The 19,086-nt window shown below is 41.6% G+C and overlaps 1 protein-coding gene across 14 annotated transcripts in view; it reads left to right on the top strand.

Moving 5' to 3' along the window:
* Window positions 1-19,086, top strand: part of fam110b (family with sequence similarity 110 member B) — a 155,576-nt gene that overhangs the window by 61,883 nt on the left and 74,607 nt on the right. For 13 of the 14 annotated variants that reach the window (XM_059645921.1, XM_059645925.1, XM_059645920.1 and 10 more), the window contains exon 2: window positions 15,461-15,526. The gene's annotated coding sequence lies outside the window, so the exon portion shown is untranslated. Of the gene's footprint in view, window positions 1-10,932; window positions 10,954-15,460; window positions 15,527-19,086 lie in introns of those variants that run through there. The other variant, XM_048529456.2, reaches the window with a different exon arrangement.

Below are 19,086 nucleotides of genomic sequence, written 5' to 3'. Positions count from 1 at the left end.
TCATTCCTGGAACCACTTACACTTACCTTTTAAAATAAAAATAAGTTAGGGTCTAGGCTACCTTCGTTTACTTTGAGGGCATTTCGTTTGGTGCATAACACTTTCCATGGCTGCCTAGATTTGTTCAAAAGTCAAGGCAGGTCACCTGCTGGCATCATCAATTGGTTTACAGAATATTTAGGCAGTATTATGGCATTATGTATAATTTTGATCCTTTTAGCAAGCATAAGCTTTGTAGTGTGCTCATGTATTAGCATAATGCCAACATTATTTCATGTTTTCCCATGAATATAAAGTGTCCTTTTACTCTTGTGATAAAGAGGAAAGCTTGTCATCTCCATCCTCCCCAAACCAACTATGATTGTTTACATTTTTTTTACAAAGAGCATTGTTGATATAATTAGAGAAGCCATTTGAAAGGATCTGCTTAAGTATTTGACGGAACAGAATTAAAGTGCTGTTGATCGGTTACCTGTTTGTGCGGTAAAGCTGTGCAATTGGTGTTAGTTTCTGGGATGAAGCTCTCTTCCCTCATGCATCATTTCCCCCAGTTAAGGAGGCCTCGTTCCTTTCTCCCTTGTGGACTTCCCTGGCATCCATTTAAAAACATTATTGTTGTTCACCTCAACTTTGTGTGACAGCACATTTCACAGTGTCTTTACTCTGCTTGTTTCCAGCAGGCACCTGCTCCCCTCTTTGGATAGGAGTCTGAAAGCATTTTACCTACAGGATAGAAACATAGAATTCAGTACGATCATGGCTGATCATTCAACTGTGTACCCTGTTCCAGCTTTGTCTCCATGTCCTTTGGGTCCCTTTAATCTTAAGAAATATACCTAAATCCAGCTGGAAAACATTCCGTGTTTTGGCCTCAACCACTTTCTGGCGACAGAGAATTCCACAGGCTCCCCACTGTCTGGGTAAAGACATTTCTCCTCAGGCCTAAATGGCCTACTCTATATCCTTTGACATTGACCCCTAAGTTTCACTTTGATATCAAAATGATTGTTTTTCATGTGAGAGTAGAAAAGATTTAATGAAACTGTAAGACCATGGGAAGCATCTCATTTAAGCACTATCCTTCCTTCTTTAAATAGTGATCAGCATTGACACGCAGAGGGATCTGGGGATTCAGATCCATCAATCCCTGAAAGTGGTAGTGGATAAGGTTGTCAAGAAGGGATACAGCATGCTTGCTTTCATTGGTTGGGGTATTGGCAATAAAAGTTGGCAAGTTATGTTACAGCTGTAGAAAACTTTAGTTAGGCCAGGTTTTGAATATTGCAAGCAGCTCTGTTTGTCACACTATTAGAAGGATGGCAAGTTTTGGCGAGGGTGCGGAGAAGGTTTACCAGGATTTTTTCTGGTCTGGATATTTTGGGTATGAGGACAGAATTGATAAACTGGGATGTTTTCACTGGAAAGATGGAGGCTTGAGGGGCAACCTGATAGGGGTCTACAGAATTGAAAGGCATGGATTGGGTGGATAGTCAGTGATGGGTGCTGGGTGCTTGGAACACTCTGCCAGTGGAGGTGCTGGTAGCAGGTACATTAGCAATGTTTAAGGCATGTCTTGATACACATGAACGGGAGGTGAACAGTGTGTTAGAAACCACGTATAGGCGATAAGTAGCAGGTCTAAGTAAGGACTAGAATCAGTGCAGGATTAGCGGGCCAAAGGGCCTGTTCCTGTGCTGTATAAAAGAGGAAGCCAAAATGGTTCATCCGTTTTAAAAGCTTAAAAAGTGTATTAAGAATTAAACAATTTGCAATTGTGATTACCTTCAAAAATGGATACTAAAGGTGCTTTAGAAGGTAGAATTGAATGCCTTGTGCCTGATAAAGCCATGGGTTGCCCTGTGTCTCTCCTTTGGGTTATTTTTCTACAAAGGCACGATTGAATTTGTTGGCGAAACTGCATGTGGTTTTGGTGGTCATTGTCCCTTTTCCAAATCATAAACGTTCATGTAGATAAAATACTTTGCTGCTTGTATCGTTTATGTCGATGTAATATTTGTTAAAAGTAAATGTAATTCTTTCTAACTTTTTGTTAGAAGCAAAATACTGCAGATGCTGGAAATCTGAAATAAATGCAAGGAGTATTGGAGAAGCTCAGCAATACGTTTGTAAACTTTAACTCTTGTCTTTCTTGCTCCACAGATGCTGCCGGACTTGCTGAGTTTCTCCAACACTTCCTATTTTTATCTTGCTAAAATTTTGATCAATTTTTGGGCTGCTTGAAATTGTAGGTTTTTTAGCCGTCTGTACTTCTCCACATTGATAATGCAAAAGGAAGAAATAATGGAAGTGATGTTTATGCATAGTTGACAATGTCCATTGGTCCCTGCTGCACTGAAAATATTCTGGGACACTGGCAACACTATTGCATATTTATCTATCAGTGGGGAATATTGCCAGTGAAAGTGCAACAATTTTAATTGCTGAAATCCATCACGCCCCTTCCTAGTGTCACTTCTGGGACGGCACCTCTGAAATAGTTAATAGGTACTCCAACTCCTAAAGTGACTTGTTTCCAGTCAAGCCAGTATAATCCTCTTCAGGTCAACTAATTAGAATCCCTACAGTGTGGAAACAGGCCCTTTGGCCCAACAAGTCCACACTGACCCTTGAAGCATCCCACCCAGACCCATCCCCTTATAACCCACCTAATCTACAGACCCCTGAACGCTACAGGCAATGTAGCATGGCCAATCCACCTAGCCTGCACATCTTTGGACTGTGGGAGCAAACCGGAGCACCTGGAAGAAATCCGCGCAGACACAGGGAGAATGTGCAAACTCCACACAGACAGTTACCCAAGGGTGGAATTGAACCTGGGTCCCTGGCCCCGTGAGGCCGAAGTGCTAACCACTGAGCCACTGTGCCGCCCAATTGGTCATAACTAATCTGACTTACGTTTCAAGTCCAATATAACTTGTCTTCCTTTGCTCTGAAGAAGAGTTGCATCTGATTAGAAATGTTAATGTTATTTTTCTTGCTCCCAGATGCTGTTGGACCTGCTGAATTTCTCTAGAAAAAAAAAATTCAGAGCAAGCTCAACAGGTCTGGCTGCATTTGTGGAGAGAAATAGGAATTAATGTTTCAGGTCAGGTCACTAAACCTGAAACATTAATTTTGATTTCTCTTAACAGATGCTGCCAGACCTACTGAGCTTTTCCAGCAATTTTTGTTTTTGTTTCTGATTTACAACACCTATAGTTCTTTTAATTTTTTCCAACACTGTGTCTCCCTTAGATTTCCAACAAACACAATATTTCACCTTTAGATATTTTTTAATCGACTTGTTTGGATGTGTAATGCCACCCCTCCAGAGTTCTAAGGAAGAATCACTGGACCTGAATCTGATTTTTTTTTTCCTTCATCAATGCTGCCAGCCCGGCTGACCTTTTGCAGCAATTTTGTTTTAGTTCCCCTCCAGAGCAGGTGGGACTTGAATTTGGGCCTCCTGGCTCAGTGATAGGGCGCTAATACTTTGCCACAAGACCCAGAGTTTACTTTTATATAAACTGGCCACGTGTTTTTTAAAGTGGGAAATGGAATATTTTCCAGCATTACTGTATGTGGCAGTATTATGAAGTTGCCTAACTAAAATGACATTTTACCTACTAAAATTGTAGAAGCGTAGTCAATTTCACAAGCGCGCAGGATGTGGATAAGTATCACAGTAAACTATTATCTTGTATTCACACACTTCAAGGAAAATACCACAATCCATTTCCTTTACTTTAAACTGCAAATATAATTAGCTGGCAGTCCGTTTATGCAGGCCGTCAGCGCAGCATATGCAGGGTACTGAGAGAGTATTTTTGAGAGGCTGCCATTAACTTGCCCACAGTGAAAAGCTTCATATTAGCAACTGTAATTTTCCTGCTGTGTTGAAGAACATAGTTACGAACTTGCTTGTAGTTGATATCAGAACAAACTATTGTGATCAAAGTGCATAAAATAGTATATTTTCAGGATTGTTTTGTTGGAATGAAGTTACTGTGCTAACTGGAAATTCCAGCAAAGTTTCTCATGACCAGGCAAATGGATATCTTTTCTTCTTGTATGCCTCTCAAAACATATTTTGGCATGAAATAAATGCTGTTGATCATGGGCTACAACTGAGAGTCCAGAGGTAGTAAGAACTGCATATGCTGGAATCAGAGATAACAGTATGGAGCTGGAGGAAGTGATTTCTGAAGAGGGGTCCCGACCCAAAACATCAACTTTCCTGATCCTCTGATCCTACCCGTCCTGCTGTGTTCCTCCAGCTCCATGCTGTTTCTAACTAAGAGCCCATCTTTGTTCTGCCACCCTGAGCCCTGAGCTGGCTTGCCAGCAGCACCTGTGCTGGACCCCCTAATGTAGGAGTTGCCACTCTTTAAGGTGCCACATCTTTGCCACTGGGCCCACCTTGCTGATGCTGACTCCCCTGCCACACCTACATACGCCCACAACCGGGGGACACAGTCTCTGCTGCTGCTGTAGCCTGACCAATTAACCTGGATTCTCTGTTCTGGGCAGACTGTGTGACTGCAGCCAGGAATCCCCGGTGTTGCTGCCACCTCGATGCCAGGAGCCCCCTGCACTGGGCATACACGCTCCTGTTGGTGCAGTCACTGCTATGCCAATGCCAGGAGTCCCTGACTCTACTGACAGGCCAGGCCACCATGGCACCAGGAGCACTACTCAGGCCACCCTCCTCCAAGATATCGCCTTGCTGGTGCCACCAGGCTGAAGAGCCCACTGGCCCCGATTGCAGGAAGAACTTTGCCACCATTGGCCCCGAAGAAGGACATCCTTGCTGCCACTGCCACCTCCAAGCAATCAGAGGTGCCACGAGCACCTCCAAGTGCCAGGAGGCTGCTACCACTCTGTGCATGGCCTGCTCTCACTCCCATGCCAATGCTGCCAACTAACACCCTCCTCCTGCAACCCCCAAAATAAAAGGAAAACAAATGAAGTGGAGCAGAAGTAAAAAGAGAGGAGGAAATAAAAAAGCAGATGAGCCAGGGCAGGAGCCCCGCTACTCAGCCGCCGTCTTATTCTGTTGTGGCAGAATTGAGCTTGTTGGTCTTTTTTGTTGACCAGGCACACAGATCGATCAGTGTGTTTGCTGCTTTTGGGTACCTCACTTCATTTAAACGTGCCTAAGAAAACCAGTGACTCTGCATTTTCCAGATACTCCAGGGTTATGCCATTACACAGGGCCTCACTGCTTGTTTTAGATCGTGTTTGACTTCTGTGTGCATTATTCACAATTGAAATGGCTACTTGATAGAATATTTCTTTGAAGTAATGTTTTGCTTGAACAATTCAGTAAATCAATAAAAACATAGCATCCAATCACAGGAGCTGGATTAGACTATAAGAGTAATTGGATGCTGTGTTAAAAAATCACTGTCATTCCGTTTTGGAGTTATGCAGCTCTTTCATAACTGCCATATATTTACTTATATGTCAATTTTTGTAAATATTGCCTTTATGGCAGTTTTGTTATTTTCTAATGAAAAAGTGGGATTTAAACCTTTTTTTCTCTCTCTTAGTTCTTTTAAAGGAAACCCTCCTTACTGATGTAATTTAGTTTTGGTCAATCTGTTCAGACATGTTATGGTGTATGTCCAAATATGTAGAACTTAAACGCGGACATTCTGGCCCAGAGATGGGGAAACTACCAGTGGGCCTCTAGAGCCCCAATATTTAATTCTTCTCTGAGGTGAGAGAAGTGCCTTACATCACTTATCTATGACAATTGCGTTATAGGTAACTAATCTCATTTTTTATGAGTACATAATTATAAAATAGTGCAGTTATTTTGACATCGAGCATGAACTTGGTTCAAATAGAAACCCGGACTGAGGTCAAATCTGATCCATCTGCAGGTAATAAACTTGTATGAAGCAGATTTTAACAGTTGTAACATAGTTCCCAATGGCCTATGCCCTTAAAAGAAGGGTGCTTGTCAATGACATAATAAATTACCAGCTTGGACATCAACGTCTTCCACATAAGGAAGAGGTGTCACTTAGGGGCATAATGAAGTTCTCTTAACTTTCTCCATGCTATTTTTCCATTTACCCCCTACTTTGTATTTACTTGGCCCAGGAGTGCTTGATGTTGACACTGTCCATGGAGTATGAACAAAAATGACTTCCAATTAATGACTAATGGAAGCTAAAATTACTTTAGTTGCCTTAATTCAGCAGTTACAATTACAAATGCCTCCTAAAAGCTTCATTTAAAAAAAAAAGCAAGTTCAAGGTAATTTGTTCCTACAGTCAGCTTTTCAATACAGTTATTTAAATGGTTGCATTCTGATTTAAATTTTTATGGCAGTTCCTGTAGTTTTCAAAATAATGATTTCTTTTTTAAATGTTACTTTTCCATAGTATTGTTGGTAAAACATGAGATTTTGTTAGGTCAGTTGATTCTGATGAGAGTTGATTTTTTATAAAAAATGTTTGGACTCTAATTAGGCAGAAATATATGTTACTATTTTTCACAATAAACTCAGTCTTTTGTTAAGTTATGCAAGCTTCATGAGATTGTCACCTTTGAAGTCAAATTCATTCAATCTTGGAGAAGGGCATCCACAGGATTCTTTTTAAGTTAAATTTTCTGCAACCAGCCAATAGGGTGAGTTGAGCAGAGAAGAGAAACCAGTTCATTGCCACTCACCTGACAGCTTAGCACTCCAGGCTGCCCATCCAGAACGGTGACCATGAGGAAAATATCACCCGAGGTCAGTCATTACAGTCACTTTGGTATGAGGGGTACAGTGTTTTTGGAATTTAATTGGCTGCCCAGCTTTGCCGGCAGGATACTCTCACAACATCCTCGGCACTCTGATAGGGCCATTAACCCCTGAGCTTTATGCCAAATCACGGATGTGCAAATAAATCTATATAGACGTATGTTTATAAGGACATAAGATGTAGGAGCAGAATTAGGCCATTCAGCCCATGAGTCTGCTCCACGATTTGATCATGGCTGGTATGATTCCCCACCCCATTCTCCTGCCTTCTCCTATGACCCTTGATCACTTTACTAATCAACAACCTATCTACCTCTACCTTAAATACGCTCAGTGGCTTGGCCGCCTCAACCTTCTGTGACAATGAGTGCCACTTCACCAAGTTGGTTCATGTGCTGTGACTGGGGCTGTTGTGGAGCAGGTGATCGGACTAATGGGGGTGTAGCTTTGTATCTTGGTACAGTCTGGGGCAGGGTGGCCCAGCACAGCCCAGACAGCAGGTGCTATATCACCCTGGCATACTGTGCTGTGTGCAACTGAAGCAGCAGCAGGTAATGTGATGGACACTGAGGATCCAAAGTGTTAATACCTTTTTTAAAATTTTTAAAGAAATGTATTTCTTTTTTGTTCTTCATTTTTCGTTTAGAAATGTGAAGTGTGAGCTAAGAGTTAAATATGACCTTTGGACTGTGAGCAGCAGCTTGCTTTATAAGAAAAAGTACAAACATTTGTTTGTGACACCAGGCCTGGAAGTTAATTTCAGGTTGTTTCTTGTTTAAAGTGGTCAATAGATTCTTTGACTCTGGGGAGGCTCAAACAGATGGCGGATATTTGAATGGTAACAGGGCTATGGAGACAACCAGCCAAAGAGAAAGGAAGTTTGAACTGGTTTTTGCACTGTTTAGTTCAGAAGGATTGTGCCTGCAAAAGCTACAAGACGAAGCTTTTGATTTGCTCCCTGGTTGTTCTCTCATCATCAACTTATTGAAAATTCAAAGAATAGAATCCCAGTTATAAGAATTAAATTAATATTCTTCTAAGGCTAGTGGAGGATATCTGCATGCACCAATGTGGTCAGAAACCAAGCAAGATGTGCCAGTGATATTACAATGTATAGAGTCTGCTTAACTGAACTGGCCAGTCGCATGATTTATTCTTCTCTTTTTGATTTATCCCTTAAGTGTGTCTGTCTGTCTTTGTGTCTAATGGGGCTCAAATTAAAGAAGATTGGGCTTTAATTTTAGTGTCTAATTGATTTAACTTTGTTTTTCTAAAACCACTGTTTTAATACTAAATTCTTAAACCTTTTGTCTTGCGCCATAACCCTAGCGTTCAGTATAGGTGACTCTAAGTCTGGAACTGTAGATTCAAAAGGTCTGGTCAGCAATCATTGGGGTCAATTTTGAGAGTCTTTGAAGGTTTTAATTTTACTGCTTTGCAGATATAGAGATAGGGAGGCTGATTTGATTTGGTTGCCTGCCTCTGCCTGAATAGCAGCAGCCATCCGAGGAGAGGGATGAAGATATTGAGCTAGAGGAAGCTCTTGTGGATGTCAGAGCTCAGCTGCATTAGGCAATACAAGTCAGACAGGAGCTGATTGACACTCGGTTCCAGGAGATGAGGGCTGGGTGCAGTAGACCATCATGGAATGTAAAATAGACATTGGTCATCATGCCAGCTATTGTTTGCATTGTAGGATGTACTGCGGTCTGTCGTCTGTGTTTATTTTTCCTGGCTCTTAATCAAAGTTCATGTTTCAATTCATCCAGTAAGTGGTTGCCCAATGGACACTGGGGACAGAGATTAAGTAACTTAGAAATTCGCTTGAAGGTAGTAGACAGAGGATGGTGGTAGAGGGTTGCTTTTTAGACCTGAGGCCTGTGATCATTGCTGTGTCCACTATTGTTCATCATTTAAATAAGCAATTTGGCATCCAGGAAGCATCGTTTGGAAGTTTGTGAAGGACACCAAAATTGATGGTACAGTTGACAGTGAAAAAGGTTATTGATGAGTAAGACAGGATCTTGACCAGCTAGGCCAGTGGGCTGAGGAGTGTCGGATGGAGTTTAATTTAGACAAATGCGAGGTGTTGCAATATGATAGGATAAATCAAGGCAGTACTTACACAGTTAATGGTTGGGCCCTGGGGAGTGTTGTCCAACAGAGACCTAGGGCTGAGGTACGTCATGCTTTGAAAATGTATCACAGGTAGACAGGGTGGTGAAGCAGGCGTTTGCCACGCTTGCTTTCATTTGTCAGAGCATTAAATACAGGAGTTAGGATGTTGTGTCTCAACTGAAGAAGATATTGGTAAGGCCACATTTGGAGCACTCCGTACAGTTGTAAGATTATGGTAAGGCCACACTTAGAGTATTGTGTTCAGTTCTGGTCACCACATTACAGGAAATATGTGGAAGCTTTGGGGAGGGTGCAAAAGAGTTTTCCCAGACTGCCTGGATTAAAGCGTATGAGCTATAAGGAGAGGCTGGGAAAACATGGTTTATTTCTCTGAAGCAATGGAGGCTGAGCGCAGACTCGATAGAACTTTATAAAATTGAGATACATGAATGGGATTGATGGTCAGAATCTTTTTTTAAAAGAGTCGAAAGGTCTAAAACTAGAAGGTATGCATTTAAAATGAGAGGGGGAAAGTTTTTAATGCAGTGTGGTAGGAGTCTGGAATGCTATGCCGGGTTGGTGGTGAAGGCAAATACGATAGGGGCTTTTAAGGGACTTGTAGATAAGCACATGAATGTGCAAGGAATGGAGGGATCTAGACCAAGGGCAGGCAAAACGGATTTGTTTAATTTTGTGCCACGTTCGGCACAACATCATGGCCCATTTCTGTGATCTACAGTTCTGTGATCTATGTTGTGATCGCCCTGCTATGGGAAGGGCATTACTAAATTGAAAAGGGTGCAAAAATGATTTACAAGGATGCTACTGGAAGGTTTGACTTATAAGGAGAGGCTGGATGGGCTAGGAAATTTTTCCCTTGAGGATAGGAGGCTCAGGAATGATCTTACAGAGGTATATAAAATCATGAGAAGCTTGGACATGGTGAATAACAAAGGTGGTCTTTTCCCCAGGGTAGGGGAGTTCAAAACTCAAAGGCATGGGTTTAAGGTAAGAGGGGAAAAAAATTTAAAAGGAAATGAGGTGCAACTTTTTCACACAGATGGTGGTTTTATGTAGAATGAACTGTCAGAGCATGTGACAGATGCAGGGACAGTTACAATGTTTAAAAGACATTCGGACGGGTACATGAATAGGAAAGGTTTAGAGTTGTATGGGTTAAACACAGGGATACAGGGCTAGTTTAGTTTGAGAAACCTGGTTGACAAGTTAGACCCAGGGGTCTGTTTCCGTGCTGTATGACTCTGACTGTGGAGAGGGTATTTATTTTAGGGATATAGTTAAGGACAGGTAAATATGTAGTGACTAACCAGTTACTAGAATGAGAGACTGAGATTGCACATGTGTGTGAGTGTCAGCCATGTTGGCTGTGTGTATGGGTATTGTGACTTTGTGCGTGCTCTGCCTTTACATCCCTGGTGAGGGGTGATACCAGATGCACAATAGCCTTTTAAGGATGGTGCAGGCCAGCATTGCTGGTCTGTCAACACACATCCATTGAGTGGCAGGAACAGCACTCGAATTGGACGTGAGGGATGCCATGTGAGTGGGGCAGAAAATTAATGAATGTGTTTGGTAAGAAGTGACTCTGGGGTCATGTGGTGACAATCCCTTTCTTTAAAATAACTCGAAGCAATATGCACTTTGCCACAAAAGTGAAAGATTCAATCCCAATTAATTTTACTGTAGTGAACTCTTTTCTTGATACTTTACTAGGAACTTGTGCCTAGACATTACCAATGCAGCCATCTTTAAGAAAATGTTAGTTTCGTATAAATTTTACTCCATTGTTGCACTTGAGATTTGGTTAAAAACAAAGTAGAAATGCAGAAGAGTTCTGTGAAATACGTTCATTTCTTGAATCGTCCACTTCACTTCCGAGAGACAGACTAGCGTGTTGTATTTTCAGATACACCACTGACAGCGTGTGGTAATGTGGGTTTCGGTAGTTCACTGCCATCTATCAACCTGCCCCTGTGCTGAGCCTTGTGCCTGATGACAAAGGACAGCCAGCTGATGAGTCTTATCGGAAGAGACACTTTTTCCTGTATAACAAGGTAACTTATTGCACAACAGCAATAGGTACAATGGGGTGGGTGGGCAGAGTTACTAAGGAACTGTACAGATTACATCCAGTCCTTTCGGTTACTCATGGCAAGCTCAACCCAGAGATTGTATGATAACGTTGGGTTGTGTGAAGCTTAATGTAACATGAACATTTAACTCCTCTAAGACCATTACCTCAGATAATAGCATGCCCGTTAATCAGTGTCTGACAATCTATCATGATCGTAATCCGTGAAATGGCAATTCTATTCTTGAGCAAAATTTGAACAAAGTGAAAGCTGCAATGACAAAATTGATGATCCCAAATATTGACCTTTTTTAATGAGGCAAGGTGTAGCAGTCTAGCCTGCTGCATCTTATTCCTTTTAAAATCTAAAAGCAGAAAAGATCTTCAGCAATTGGAGAGCAGGTGGGTAAGGTTACAAAAATATGCAATGTAATGCTAACTTATGTAAATGATAGCATAAAACTCGAGGCAATGCCAAACAAAATGTAAACAATGGAAGGACAATATGAAGTGGACAAAACTGCAGCGGGCGATTTTCACTGAGAAAAATTAGGTGCTTGATCTTGCACTAATAAAGGATTGAACCAAGTACTTTTTCAATGGAGAAGAGCTGGACACAGTGAAAGCCCAAAAGAGAAGTAGGAATCAAAGTACCTAGAGCATTAGAACAAATTGTGAACCGGTATGGAAAATGATCTAATGCATTGCTGGACTTTATATCAGGAGGACTAGGATCCAAGGGTTAAAAGTCCTAGTTTCAAAGCCTTGATCAGTATCTAAAACAATGTGGATAATTTGGGCGTAATGCTTTGAAGGGAGTGAGGTTTGGAGTTAGCATTATGATAATTGGATTCTTAAAGCGCATATGCAGATCAGCTATGATGTCACTGGAAGGTCTAATAGACTCATGATGTAGGTGACCTAGCCCAATCCTCTGATCATTGAGTTAGATTACAATCAAAACCTGCCGTTTGGTGTATGCACTGTACTGTTAGTGAGAACAATCCCAAATTTGAGAGTCTTTAGTCAAGATACTAAAGGAAATGGACTCTTCTTTAATGGAAGTGAAGAGGACTGATTGTTAAAATTTATAAAGGGCTTTGAAAAGCTGAACTCTGTCTATCCGAAGAATGAGGGCAGAATTTGGGAAACAGCTGTACACGGGTTGCTATTGAGATATTACACTTCCTTGCTATTCATTTTTTGGCCATGGTCTTTTGCTGCCCTTGTCCTTTGATAGAAATCAACGTTTGGAAATTGCTGTCAACATACTCTGAAATGCATGTTGTGTAAGGTGTACACTACTGCTATGCTCCTGTGTTAGAAGGAGTGAATGTTGAAGGTAGTGGATGGGATGCCTATCAAGTGTGATGTTTTTTTTCCTGGGTGGCATTGACCACCTTGAGTGTTGTTGGAACTGCATCAATTCAGGCAAGTGGTGACAATCCCGTCACATTCCTGACTTGAGCGTTATAGGTAGTGATAGAATGTGGGAAGTCAGGAAGTTAGCTACTGACTGCAGAATTCCCAAACTCTGATCAGCTTTTTCTTACCAGAAACAGTCGTGAAAGAGGAATCCATAATTGGTTTTAAAAGCGAACTGAATAAATGTTCAAAAGGGAACAATTGAGAACGGGACTAGCTGGATAATTGGCTGTGATGTCAGCCCACATGTTACAGGCAAATCCTGGTTATACCATTTCAGATAAGACATTGCAAAAATGTGGTCAAGAAAGTTGCTTACAGCAACAGGGGCTAACACAAACTACCTGGAACGCTTGAGCATAGATTAGTAGACTTGCCATACAATATTAGCTTTTTGTTTGAAAAAATTTTAATAATTCTTCAACGAAAAACTGCTGAAGAAGCTATGAGCTGTTCAAGGACTTTTTTAAAAAATAAACTCTCCTATTGCTCGCAGAATAGTTGTGCGTAGATAATGTTACAATCCCTGTAGAGACAGATTGACATTCTCTTTAAAAATAAATCCCTGCAAAGGCAATGAAAAGAAAGCAATGGTTAAAATGTCGTCTTTTAATATTTTTACTGAAACAAACCAACAAACAAACAATGGTTCAAGTATTAATGAGCAGGTGATGCATATTCAAATAAAGGTAAAGAGACAAAATTTCACTTTAAGTAATTGAAGAATCAAATACACCTCATGTAGTTGCAGGCATTCATTATTTGCTACACAAATGTTCAGTTTCTGACTTTCCAACTCTTCCCATCTAATACTTTCAGCTTCTGGGTTCCATCACAAGTGAGGTTGTAGACTTGCTCACCAAGCCAGTGTGTTTGGTTGCAGACATTTTGTCACCCTGCTAGGCAACATTGTCAGTGCATCTCCAGTAAAGTGTTGGTGTTCTGTCCCGCTCGTTATTTATATGCCTCAGTTTGCTGGGGTGGTTGGTATCACTTCTGGTTTTATCCTTCAGTGGTTTGCATATCAGGTCTAGTGCAATGTTTTGGTTGATGGAGTTCCAGTCGGAATGCCAGGCCTCCAGGAATTCCCTGGCATGTCTCTGCAGCTCGTGCCATTTTGCATGTGTTGTCCCAGTTGAATTTGTGTCCTTTTTTTTGTCAGTGTATTTTGAGATAAGTGAGAATTGGTTACGTCCCTTGATGTTGCCCTTTTTTCTTTCAGTTTGACCTACGTAGTGTCTCTCTCAGTCCTTCTTGTATTTTATATATTCTGTTAGTTTTATTGGTTGTGGGTATGGGATCCTTTACATTCATTAGTAGCTGCCGCAGGGTGATTGTTGGTTTGTGAGATACTCTGATACGTAGGGGCCTGAGAAGTCTTGTGGTCATCTCTGATATGTCTCTGATGTACAGTAGGGTGACTAGTGAGTCTGGCCATGTTGTGTCACCTTATTGTGGTCTGTCGCGGAGGTAACGGCGTATTGGGTATTCATTCCTTTTTGAAAACTCCATGTAAGTGCTCTTCAGGATTCCAACTGGAACTCCATTAACAAACACATTCAACTGGCCTCAGTATACAAACCACTGAAAAACAGAACCAGAAGTGATACCAACCACCGCAGCAAACCGAGGCATATAACGAACAAGCGGGACAGAACACCAAAGCTTCACCGGAACGCACTGACCATATTACCTAGCATGGGGATGAAACGTCTGCAACCAAACACTGACTCAGCGAGCACATTTACAACATCATCCACAACCCAAGCCACAAATCTTCTCAATAACTTATTAATAAAAGTTCCATCAGAACTCACTGAACATGATTACCATTGACAATGTGCCTATCCAAAAGCCTCACTCTGCTGGGTCGTGACAGACCTGTGCATGCAGAACTCCTTTCTCTAACTGCTTTAATTGTATAGTGGACTCTGGCAACGCCAACAGCAGCAGTGGGATTTATCCAATCCACTGCCCCTTTCTCTTCCTGTTTTCCATTCTCTGCTCTTTCCAACAGCATAACGCACATAGAATCAGTCTTTGCACTATTCTCAGGGACCTGCATCAAAATCAGGTTCTGTTCAAAGATTCATTGCCAAATGGAAAACTCTTCTATTTCAAGCCAATCTTGCATTTTTCTCGATGTAGGTTCTGTGTGTTCTAACCAGCCGAACAAAAAACACGGGCTGAACCAAAGGCTCTGGAGACAACTTTCTATTTACCCATCGCTTCTTAGTTATGCGCCCATATGAGAACAACCCCAGGTCATGCAAACATTTCCTGGAACCTAATTCTGGCATATTCAGGAAGCCAATTAACCTTTTTCAGAATACCCCCAACCCACTTTGATCTTAAAGGAACATCACTTAACAAGAAAATAACGTGTTTCTTTAGCATGTCTCTCTCATTTCTTTTCCTGCTCCCACTCTCCTTCTAAAATGTTTCTGAAAGCTAACTTTTGCTAATCCAAGATAACAAAGTGTGAGGCTGGATGAGCACAAAAGCTGACGTTTCGGGCCTAGACCCTTCATCAGAAAGGGGGATGGGGAGAGGGTTCTGGAATAAATAGGGAGAGAGGGGGAGGCGGACCGAAGATGGATAGAGGAGATGATCAGTGCAGAGGAGAGTATGGGTGGGGAAGTAGGGAGGGGATAGGTCAGTTCGGGGAGGACGGACAGGTCAAGGGGGCAGGATGAGGTTAGTAGGTAGGAAATGGAGGTGCAGCTTGAGGTGGGAGGAAGGGATGAGTGAGAGGAAGAACAGGTTAGGGAGGCGGGAATGAGCTGTGCTGGTTTTGGGATGCAGTGTGGCAAGGGGAGATTTTGAAGCTTGTGAAATCCACATTGATACCATTGGGCTGCAGGTTTCCCAAGTGGAATATGAGTTGCTGTTCCTGCAACCTTCAGGTGTTCTCACTTGTGAGGCCCAACATGAAGTATTGTTTACTAATGGTATTGTGAAGTGCCTTGGAATGATTAAGTGTGGAAAAGATGGTGAATAAATGCAATTATTATGTAAATAGACTGCAATATTTTTACAGTTCTTGTTTGTGTATTTTTGTTTAGATCTCCTTAATCTGAAGGTCTACTGTGGATGCCGCTATCCAACGCCTCCCTATTGCTGTGTTTATGGTGAGTTGGAATTATTTAACTGTTGCTTTTAACCTGTTATTTTAGGTCTAAAGCTATCTATTTGTATCATCTTCCAGCTGAATTGGGAAAGACTTGCAGGCACACCTGTGTTGGTCTGGTATTATAAGAATTCTCTCGTGTAATTTCCCTTTCCAGTCTGCCTGCCTTCTTTACACACTAAATGTCACACCTGATAACAGTTAGGAGGGAACATTGATGAATGTTTCTCAAATTGTGCATAACTGGTTATCATGTTACCCACTTGGTTGTCAGTAATCCACATCCAGAATGTTTTGAAATGCATACATTATTGTTGAAATGGACACATTCTGCCAAAATGTACGTCCTACTAGGTCCAACGAAAACCAGAAGTAGATTTAAAATTTTATTTTTATTGTCACGTGTACTCGAGCACAGGAGTACAATGAAAAGTGTATCATGTCGCAACACGTGGCGCCGTCTTAGATATAGAGGTACCTAGTTACAAAAAAACGTAGGTACAAAATAGTAAGAGAAACAGTTAAAAAGTTAAAAGTTCTTCTGGAGAAGGGTCCCGACCCGAAACGCCAGCTTTCCTGTTCCTCCAGCTCCATGCTGTGTTATCTCTGACTCCAGCATCGGCAGTTCTCACTATCTCTTAAAAAGTTAAGCATTGCCTTCATGGAATAAGTAGAAAAATAAAGAAATAAGCTAATAGCTAACATTAAAGTCCTTCTTAACTCGAACTAGAAAAGTAGAGGAATTAAGTTAAAAGCTCAATAGCCTTGGAGTCGCCCGCTTACCTCACTGATCGGGAGACCTCAGCTCCCTGATCTCAACATTGCTGCCACGCATTCCTAAGGGCCTCTGTCACCATTCACTTTTCCTGCGTTGGGCTATGATGCCATTGCGGTTGCTGGCACCTACCCAATCTCTGCCGAGTGCCTCCGAACATGCCCAGGTAGGACTGACTCTCTCACCAAGAGAAGGCCGTACCGGGCTGAAAGACTACCACGGGCTGCCAAGTGACCAGGCTGAGACACTGCCACAGGTGCTTCAGCTGAAGTGTCTCTTACTCTGCTGCCATCTTGGAATATAGAGATACAGCCTGCAGAACTAATCCCTCCCACTGCTTCCTGCCTGAAAGGCTAGAAGCCAGCACCGGAGCCTTGTGGGTAAAATGTTCTTGGTCTATTGGTGAAATAGTAACAGAGAATCGTAAAACTAAACATCAGAGGTATGTGCTATTGTCAGGTGCAGTGGGAAACAATACTTTGCTATAAAGTTGAGCAAACATTTTTCCCCCCTTTGGATTAATGTGCTCAGATTAAATAATTGCTACAAGTGTTCCCATGCAATATATGCAATTTATCCTTCAGGAAGAAATTCTCTTTGTGGTATGCCTAGACCATCCCCACCAAGAACAGATTACATTGTCATTTATTTTGGGGCTGCTCATGGCATTTTGATGTGTGAATATAACTGCCATCTTTCCTTACAATACAGCAATGAATATAGTCCATCATAAAAGCTATTTGCTCGGTAATTTTTGGGAACATTGGGATTGCTTCTCTCTCCGTTTATCTAAGAATCTCAACAATTGCAATGGCGTGGAGCACCAACTTGTATCGATTTTGTACCTTTTTAATGCAGTTAAAGATCCCAAGGCACTTCACAAAAGCATAACTGGACAAAAAAGCGATACCGCATTAAAGACTAAAATCATTAACACAGATGACCAAAAGCTTAATCAAAGTGAAAGCTCTTTCAAAGTGTTGCAAGGGAGAAGAGAATGCTGAAGAGGCTTGTGGAGGAAGTTATTTTAAGGCCTTGATGATTGAAAGCAAATAGAGGTGGGTGTATGAAGCTGGAATTGGAGATATGCAAGGTTCGTTCAGGGTTAAGGGCTGAAAGAAAAATAGGTAATTAGGCAATGGATAGATTTCACTGTGACTGAGAAGGTTAAAACAGAGGAGTTAGTGGGCAGGACACAATGTGGCTGGTAGAGCCAGGTGTAGCACCTAACCGTCAGCTCTCAGGAGACACTGGAACGTCAGTGAGCTGGGATATTACGTGACACCTTCTGTTTTTAAAACCGTATTATTTTCAGCCGAAAGGTGGTTTTGTTTTTTGGGGAAACAAGTTCTGAGAAAGAGTCACCAGACCTGAAAAGTTAACTCTGAATTATTTTTTCTTCAAAGATGTTGCCAGATCTGCTGAGCTTTTCCAGCAACTTCTGATTTTTCCCTGATTTGCAGCATCTGCAGGTCTTTTGGTTTTTATCTGGCTGTGGAGATGTTCAGGGTGTTGCGCATTCTACCAATATGGTAGCAATTGACCTAGTGATATGATGTATACATAATCTCCGATGATGTTGTCCTTTAATCCTAATTGTCATTACATCTGATAAAACCTACCTTTGTGAGGGAAATCTATTGGAAGAAGTTTTTATTTGTTTATGACAGCACAGCCCAAAACGTTTAACATTATCTTAGGATTCAGATGCATGGACGCAAAAGTGAACTTTACACATAGCTGGATATTTGGCTCAGTAAATACTTCGAATGATACTGGATAATATTAGTTTTGAGGAAATATATATTTAGTTCACTGGATTTAGCATCATTTTCAAGCGTGTGAACTTAATTTCATGTTGGTTATGGGACTGTTTGATATTTTCCAGTTCTGTAAGTAATACGTGTATATACTTAAATTAATATATTTTAATCATACAATTTTACTACAGTCTCCTTTTACAGTTTGTATTTGACAGGTCAGCAAGACCATTGTAGCTGCTGATTTAAAAACTAATTCAAACAGGAAGTTCAACTGTTGCACAGTAATTTCGCAGAACAGCTGTGATAAGCATTTGTGTTCCTCATGTACCCTGTTGGAATACTGAGAACCTGCAGCTGAGCTCCGTTCTCTTTTTATTTTTGCAAAGCAAAGACTTTAACTTCTGCATTGCTAGCGATCTTTGAATGAAAATCAGGAATTGCTGGAAAAACTGGTGGAGCTGGACCCCAGGGAGAGAGAGGAAAGCAGTTGGACTGTCAAAGGAATGGGTAAGGGTCAGCCTGGATGAATGATTAGCTTTTAATGGAGACTGTTAATGGGTGACCATGAGTTGTTTTTGGCAGCAGTCCATCTGATGACAAGAACTGGAGTGTTGGGTTGGGATGAGGTCATGGAGAAAAGTGCTTAGGCCCTAAAATTGTTAGATAATGAGTCCAGAAGGTTGTAGGGTGCCCAAGCAGAAAATGAGGTATTGCTCTTCCAGTGTGCCTGAGATGGAGATTTTAGCCATGGAGCACGGTGGTGTGTTGAAATGGCAGGTAATCAGAAGCTCAGGGCCATTTTTGCAGATAGGATGCAGGTATTCTGCAAAGCGATTACCCAGTCTGTGCTTCGTTGCCCCAGTGTAGAGGTGACCTATCTGGATTCCATCTCTACCTTTTGTTTACTTCTCTCAATGCCCCACCCCATCTTTAGCATAAATACCAATTGTTTTCCAAGCTACAATCAGTGCGGACAAAGCGTCACTGTATAGGAAACGTTACCTTTGCTTCCTCTTCACAGAT

The sequence above is a fragment of the Stegostoma tigrinum genome, chromosome 5 (assembly GCF_030684315.1).
Source record: "Stegostoma tigrinum isolate sSteTig4 chromosome 5, sSteTig4.hap1, whole genome shotgun sequence".
NCBI classification, from domain to species: domain Eukaryota; kingdom Metazoa; phylum Chordata; class Chondrichthyes; order Orectolobiformes; family Stegostomatidae; genus Stegostoma; species Stegostoma tigrinum.
The sequence above is the reverse complement of the archived record's forward strand: the minus strand, read 5'-3'. Positions and strand labels throughout refer to the sequence as shown.